We start from the raw sequence: 8,498 nt of genomic DNA, 5'->3' as shown, positions 1-8,498 counted from the left end.
TTGAATCACACACACACACACACACACACACACACACACACACACACACACAACACACACACACACACACACCACACACACACACACACACACACCACAACACACACACACACACACACACACACACACCACCAGCCTTGGCTAAGAACCACACACACACACTCAAACCCAGCCTGCTAAGAACACCACACACACACTAAACCCGACCTTGGCTAAGACCCCACACACACACACACACACAAACATGCACATAAAACACGCAAACACACACAAGCATGCACACACCGTTTCCATCACTTAGACAAACATACTCAAGCTTTTTAACATTTAGACAAACACACTCATACTTTCCTAAATACACAACCACAACACACTCCCAAGCTTTTCAAAAAATCACCACCACGACCACACACTTCAACATTTCACATGAAAACCAATAATACCCAATACACTCCCAAATTTGTTGTCTCAGTGCTGGGGGCCCACACCTCAGAGAAACTCAGGGCTTTACCTTAACTTTCCGATTACCAAAACACCTCTGATATAATATGGAGAAAATAAGGCCAACATGTGTGAGGGAACGTTTGCGCAGGTGTGTGTGTGTGGTTGTGTGTGTTGGGTTGTGTGTGTGGTGGGGGGGGGTATGCGATGTGCATGATGATTGTGACCCTGAGTGAATGGGGGAGTGAGAAAGAGGGAATAAGAGAAATAAATAAAAAGAGAGCGAGAATGAGCGTATTTGACACAGTCGAGTAGGAGAGACAACCGAGCCCAGACCTGCTACTGATTACCAATCAGCCTCTCTAGAGAACAACATAATGAAACTATCTGACCTAGAGAGAGCGAAAGAGGGGTAACAGGAGACATGATGGGGCAGGATAGATCATTAGTAGGCTTGTAGGGGTTACCTTTGGGCAAGTCTATATAGTGATAGGGACAGTTAGTAGGCTAGTAGGGGTTACCTTTGGGCAGGTCTATATAGTGATAGGGACAACGATGCTGACACAGTACTCCAGCCACAATGAGGTCTAAGCATTGTCTTGCAATTAGAGGAACCCAGGGCAACCGCACCAGCATATAGTCTCACAGGTCCCTGAGGATCTCATCGTCAGGCCGTAATGCAGTCAGGCTACCTCAGCGAGCCCCATGCTAAGGGCTGGTGCGGCCCCCAAAGAAATTCCCCACACCATGACTGACCCACCTGCCAAACCGGTCAATGCTGGAGGATCGTTGAGGCAGCAGAACATTCTCCACGGCGTCTTCAGACTCTGTCACGTCTGTCATCATGTGCTAGGTAACAGCTGCTTTCATCTTGCCTGTAAAATGCAGCGCAGGGCGCCAGTGGCGAATTTCCAATCTTGGTGTTCTCTGGCAAATGCCAAACGTCCTGCACGGTGTTGGGCTGTAAGCACAACCCCCACCTGTGGACGTCGGGCCTCATACCACCCTCATGGAGTCTGTTTCTGACCGGTTGAGCAGACACATGCACATTTGTGGCCTGCTGGAGGTCATTTTGCAGGGCCTGCAGTGCTCCTCCTTGCACAAAGGCGAGAGGGTATGGTCATGCTGCTGGTTTGTTGCCCTCCTACGCCTCCTCCACGTCTCCTAATGTACTGCCTGTCTCCTGGTAGCGCGCCATTCTCTGGACACTACGCTGAAGACACAGCAAACCTTCTTGCCACAGCTCGCATTGATGTGCCATCCTGGATGAGCTGCACTACCTGAGCCACTTGTGTGGGTTGTAGACTCCGTCTCATGCTACCACTAGAGTGAAAGCACCGCCAGCATTCAAAGGTGACCAAAACATCAGCCAGGAAGCATAAGAACTGAGAAGTGGTCTGTGGTCACCACCTGCAGAACCACTCCTTTATTGGGGGTGTCTTGCTAATTGCCTATAATTCCATCTGTTGTCTATTCCATTTGCACAACAGCATGTGAAATTTATTGTCAATCAGTGTTGCTTCCTAAGTGGACAGTTTTGATTTCACAGAAGTGTGATTGACTTGAGTTACATTGTGTTGTTTAAGTGTTCCCTTTATTTTTTTGAGCAGTGTATTAGGCTTCGCTTATTGGAATTGTAACCTTACTCACTCTTATGAAACGCTGGTCACGTTAATCGATTGTAATAGAACGCAATCAATGTTTTTTGGCATATGACTTCAGACGCGTCTGCGCTCTCTCTTTCCTTTCCCTCTCATTTTCTCTCTCTCTCGCTCCTCTCTTCTTTAAATGAAACCACAAGTCAAGGCTTAGGGAAACGACTGTAAACTCCTGCGCTAACTACTTTCATTCTTGAAGTGGGTGCGAGAATGAGACTCAATTTTTTAAAAATCGGCAGGTAAGGACAAACTCTACACAAGCTACCGAGGTGGACTGACTCCACTTTTTCAACCCTGAATCCGTTACTTTTACATATACAATAAATAGGAGGCTGTACAATATACCCAATAATATGCAACATTAAAGAATGTCTTACACACACCCAGAATCTGTAAACCAAATGTTTGTATTATCTCAGGCATGTCCACACACACACACACACACACACACATCATATTTGGAATTAAGAAAAGTGCACCTACTGTGTAGCAATCCATGTGTGTAGGGAAATACACAAAAGCTCCCTCATTACTCTAAGTGTGACCCGCATAATATGAATGTGTGGTGTTATCTCCAACAGACAATTCGCTAGCCAGTCTAATGAATTGGTCGTGCAGCAATAAATAAAAGCGGCGGTTATCACTTCGTGATGAAGTGCAAAATAGACATCATCGATTCCATTTCACGGGTGCGCGAATGGACGGAAGGAGGAGAGAGGGAACCCGCGTGTGATTCACTCACCTCAATGGAAGTCTCTCACAGCCACATAATGTGACATATGCATAAAAAAAATTGCACGTTGTCCTCACATATACAACTTCGCTAGCTCCAACAGTGCAGTAATACCTAGCAATACAAAACAATACACACAAATCCCAAAATAAATTAAAAGAAGAAATGAAGAAATAACAGAACAAACAATGTCAGGAACATAAAAATATAATGACATACAGAACCAGTCAAATGTGTGGACACACCTACTCCAAGGTTTTTCTTTATTTTGACTATTTCTACATGTAGAATAATAGTGACGACATCAAAACTATGAAAAACACATGAAATCATGTAGTAACCAAAACAGTGTTAAACAAATCAAAATAATTTTTGACTGGTACTGTATTGTGTACTTTATATGTACTTTCACCACCAAACTGGCATGTCAGATCTGTACTTTTTCAATAATGTTTATGTTGCTCTTCAATTCGGCTACAATGTCTGTCTTAGCATAAACACAAGGGGACAAAATAAGTCAGTTTTATTCCAATACTTTGACAGATATTTAGGGGTTCCCACATTCACTTCTATCTCCACCTACACTGGCGCTGGGGAACTAGCCATAAATACAAACGGATGCAGAAAATAGAATGCAATTTTATTCAAATAGCCTAAGACTAATGCTGGCACAATTATCAAAATATAATAATGCAACCGACAATATGGACAATAACCATGGATCGGGGATCCGATCCAGCAACCTTTCGGTTTACTGGCCTAACACAAACCACTAGGCTACCTGGCAGCCCCAAACACAATTATGATGCATTAGCCTACAAACTCAACAAAAAAATCGACAATAACCGTTACCTAAATGTAATAATCGTCACAGCCCTACCTAAGACTTTAGAAAACTTTAATTTGGATATAGGCCTATGCTTCGAGACATCGTTTGTCCTTTTCATTTCATAGTGTGTTTTTTACACTGGTTAGAGCCAGGGTCACTCGGGCAGAATAGGGGACGGTGCTGGTTTCTTATTGAATGGGTTAGGTTATCGCCATTGAGCATATTGTATCGTCATGTTTAGCATGTGGATGGATTGGGGAGGTTTTGGAGGCGAGAGGCTCGCGCCGTTTCCGGGGCGCGACAGACAAAGCTACAATCAGTAATAGATATATGGTTCTTCTCTAAACAGCCTGATTCACAGCCTGACCCAGGCCGACTTTATTTTGGTTGTTTTATTATTCGTTGGGGTAGTTTGAGACTTTGGGAAAGAAGGGCACACAAAGAGTGTGAACCTTTAGGCTACAATAAGCAAATTAATGCCAAAGATTTGAAATTAGTTATTATGTGCCATATTATTTTGTATTAATTTATCATTACTGTATATCATCATATTATGTCTAATTGGGGGTGGTTGTCCTGTACTTGCACTCACTAAGGGATCATTACTGTTCACAGAAAGACTGATTGGCGAGACTCTTGCTGTGAACTTATTCAAATAAATCTCCGTTGCACACTCACTGTAAACTTGACCCGCGAGCGCTCGTGATGCCTCCGTAGGGACCATGCCTGAAGCCTCTTGCACGCCTTCTCGCACCTATGGAATATGGAGGAGTGGGAAGCATATTGCTCAACTTAAAACAAATCTAAATCAAGTGTTTATGTATGTAATTTTCACTTTTATAACATCTAAGAGAACGTTTCCCTAAACAAAACAATAAAGAATTGAGTCGATATTGTCGATGACTTCAGACATTCTTATTCAATGAGAACTGGATGAAGGGCAGACAAACCTACATAGACGTCTAGAACAGTAGTCCTACACTATCCAAAAACAGGATTATATTGAGTTGTAACTTTATAACGACATAAGAGTACAATCAAACCGTTGGCTTACGAATAGGCTACACAAACAGATGAATGTTCAGTAGGAATGGTAGGTATTTGAAGCTGAAGTTAATATGGCCAAAATAATCAAGTGCTAAATAAAAAAGGCATTCTGTGATAGAGGATCAACACAGATTGAAATACGTCGCCTGAGCTATTCAAACTATGTTCATTTGTTTCTGTAAGTCACTTAGGTCTGAACTCTAGAAGCAGTTGTATAAATACAAAACAGGCTGCACACACAGAAACCAACATTCCTCCCTATCCTACTGTAGGCTACAGCCCTGAAGATTCCACTTTTCCTTCACTAGGTGTTCACATTTGACATGGAATTAGGTTAGTGGTATAGGCTCTAAGACCCCCGTTGACCCCCCCCCCCCCCCCTAACTCCACCCACTCCTTTCCTTCTCACCCCTCCCTGCCCGTGCCTGCTCCAAGTTCCAGGGAAAGTATAAAGTGGGAAGGGACCGCACGGACGGGACAGAAGCTTCTGGGCTGGTACAGTCATTGCCTCGGAGAACCTCCAACCTCTTTGGTCACTTTCTCTGCTTCTCTCTGTTTGCATAACTTGGGAGTCTTTATTTCCGAATAGGAATAACTTCAAGACCATCAACGAATAGGCTGTCTTGTGACTTGATGCTGACCTATTCCTGTTTATTAGAGAAGGTTTATTACTGGAGTGACAACTTACCTTCACGTGAAAGCTTCTAAAAACGAAGGGAAGACGTTTTTCAAGAACGAAAAGGAAAGAGAAACCGGAGCCAGTTTTGGATGCTACCCTCGCCGGGATGCAGACTCGCCGCGCGCTGAGTTCCTTATTGTGCGTGATGAGCTGCGCTGGCTGCACTCTGGACTGGCCTCACGGCTGAAGTCTCCCGTTCTGCCCATCCATTCGGAGAGGGAACCTTTACCATCCAAGGGCATGTCAGGTGAGCCAAGATGCTTCTTCTACTTCTTTTCAACCTAAATATCTGAATTCAATGAATGACCCCTGCTGCGTTTTGAATCCTGGCACGGGCATTTCAGCACTATAGGCTAGCCGTGCTCGTTGCTAATCTGCCAAATATAAATTTGAATGTATAGCCTAATATGACTATGCTTTTTAAGACCGTCAGTAGATGATTACTTAGGCTAAGAATAGGCTGTAGTAGCCTATCATTTTGTTCTATCAAAGTGTCTCACTGCACAGCATCACCCTTATTATCAACCCAATCTTTTGTATTTGTTTCCTTCAAATGTCCCACTGTTATGGTTACTTCATGAACAAACTTTCAGAAAACATCTTAATCATAAACCACTGAGAATGCCATCTTGGTTCATGTGCAGGGCTTTAAACTGCTTGTATTTAAAAGGTAGGCCTACTGAGCCCATGGGAGTAAGAAGTCAAGGGGTTAGAGCAGTGTATTAACAACTGCCACTAATAACGTTTTCCAATCCTGGAAACTGTAATCAACGGCTGTCCATTGCTGCAGTTCTTTAGTGGCCTTCTCTGGCTGTGCCAAGCAGTGATTTATATCGCAGTGAGTTGTGCGGGAAAGCATGGTGCTACGTCTAACTCTAACGCGACTGGACTGTTTAAAGTGTAGTCACTTAATGAAAGAAAATGCGAACCAGGTTGTTAGCAGCTACGGCAACCGCGCAATATCAAATCAACAGTAGTGAACTTGGCACCGGGGAGGCTCACCTCCAGGCTGCGGTGTACAGCGACTCTGAAACGGGAAGAGGAATGCACAAGGCGCACACCATATGGAGCTAGGCAGGGAGGGTTGTGGCGCAAACACTTGTTGCTGGGGCAATTTTTATGCAGGCTTTTTATAATGCAATACTTTTATTAAATACTACTTTAACAATTTATTTTGAAAATACTCAAAACCTAATATATCAATTGGTTTCCATTACATAAAGCCCCTGCTAGGCTACCAAAGCGCATTCCTTTTTTTCTCTTTCCAAATGGCTTGGTGTTGTTTTGTGAATGTTCCTTTTTTTTATATTCATTGAGGGTCCCCTGCCCATTTAAATGGAACAGGAGGCGTCGGTGAGCTCTGGAGCATGAGACATCCAGTCAATCCACGCAACAGTCTGTCCAGCCGCGGAAATCGATTATCTGTCAAACAATCACAGTCTGGCTGGGAAGATCTATTTTTGTCGTTCTATTCTGACGCTAATGTGGGAATATGCAGTCTTTCACTTCGCAGTGAACTGTCCATACATATCTCATTGGCAAGAGCATAGGCCTGGCTATCCTATTTAAAGTGCTGGCAATGCCATGCAATCGTTCTGTTTCTACTGAATGTTTGGTTGATATGTCTCGGCATAAATTGTGAATTAATTGTAGCCATTCGAAGAAGAAAAAAATCCAGCATCATAACAGTGGATCTCAGACTAGGCTATGTAATGGAGTGATATGTCATGTGAACTATGTAATGGAGTGATATGTCAGGATGAACATATGTAATGGAGTGATATGTCATGTGAACTATGCAATGGAGTGATATGTCATTGAACTATGTAATGGAGTGATATGTCAGGGTAGAACATATGTAATGGAGTGATATGTCATGTGAACTATGTAATGGAGTGATATGTCATGTGTGAACTATGTAATGGACAGTGATATGTTTCATGTGAACTATGTAATGGAATGATATTTCATGTCTAACTTATGGTAACTGGAGTGAACTATGTCATGGTGAACTATGTAATGGAGTGATATGTCATGTGAACTATGTTAATGAGTGATATTAGTCAGGTCGACACTATAGATAATTGAGTTGAGGTATGTCATGTAACTACTGTAATGGAGTGATATATTCATGTGAACTATGTAATGCCAGCATACTTCTGATTTGAAGTTCAACTAAAGTATAACGAACGCCTCAACCTCAGTTCTTATAAACATAAGCAATCTAAACAGAGGGATGTTACAGGCTACTCCAGTTTTACATTTAGATGTGGACTGTACCAACTGCTAGTGTATTGTTGTCTTAATGGGTTCTTCTGGACTGATTGCAGGATGTTCATTCGAGGAAGATTCTATTCTCTGAGGACACTTGGCACCCTGACCTGGTGAGCCGTTTGGAGTCATGCACTGTGTCCAATGTTACTGCGAGACAGTAAGTAACACCCTTCACAATAAGCCTAATAGAGTACATGTCAATCTTGGATAGTGGAGCCATTATGTAGGCCTATCAATGGACAGAAATTGGGCCTAAAATAACAAACAAAATATTATGAATTAATCAATTACCAAAATCATCTCCAGATCTTAGTCCCCAAAATGACCCCTTTAACAAATATCATCAGGTCTGTGTGATACAGTGTTGAGTCAGTGTGGATGAGGAGTTGATTTCTTATCTATTATTTTTCAGCAAAGGGGTCGTAAGAGTAAGGTGTTGGGAAGGTAAGCTGTGAAGAACGTCAATCAGACTGTCCTGAGCCTAGCTGTGATGACCCAGTGCTGCTACCTGGACAATGCCTGCAAGACCTGCCCAAAGGTAAACCCTACTAACCTACTAACTGTCCCTATCACTATATAGACTTGCCCAAGGTAACCCCTACTAGCCTACTAACTGTCCCTATCACTATATAGACCTGCCCAAAGGTAACCCCACTAGCCTACTAACTGTCCCTATCACTATATAGACTTGCCCAAAGGTAACCCCTACTAGCCTACTAACTGTCCCTATCACTATATAGACTTGCCCAAAGGTAACCCCTACTAGCCTTACTAACTGTCCCTATCACTATATATAGACTTGCCCAAAGGTAACCCCTACTAGCCTACTAACTGTCA

The 8,498-nt window shown here is 42.9% G+C and overlaps 1 protein-coding gene across 1 annotated transcript in view; it reads right to left on the bottom strand.

Annotated features, from left to right (window-relative positions):
* Window positions 1–8,498, bottom strand: part of chrd (chordin) — a 44,112-nt gene that overhangs the window by 31,934 nt on the left and 3,680 nt on the right. The gene's annotated exons all lie outside the window — the stretch shown is intronic.

This window comes from Salvelinus sp. IW2-2015, linkage group LG4p (assembly GCF_002910315.2).
Source record: "Salvelinus sp. IW2-2015 linkage group LG4p, ASM291031v2, whole genome shotgun sequence".
Lineage (NCBI taxonomy): Eukaryota > Metazoa > Chordata > Actinopteri > Salmoniformes > Salmonidae > Salvelinus > Salvelinus sp. IW2-2015.
This window is presented reverse-complemented; position numbering and strand designations above follow the sequence as displayed.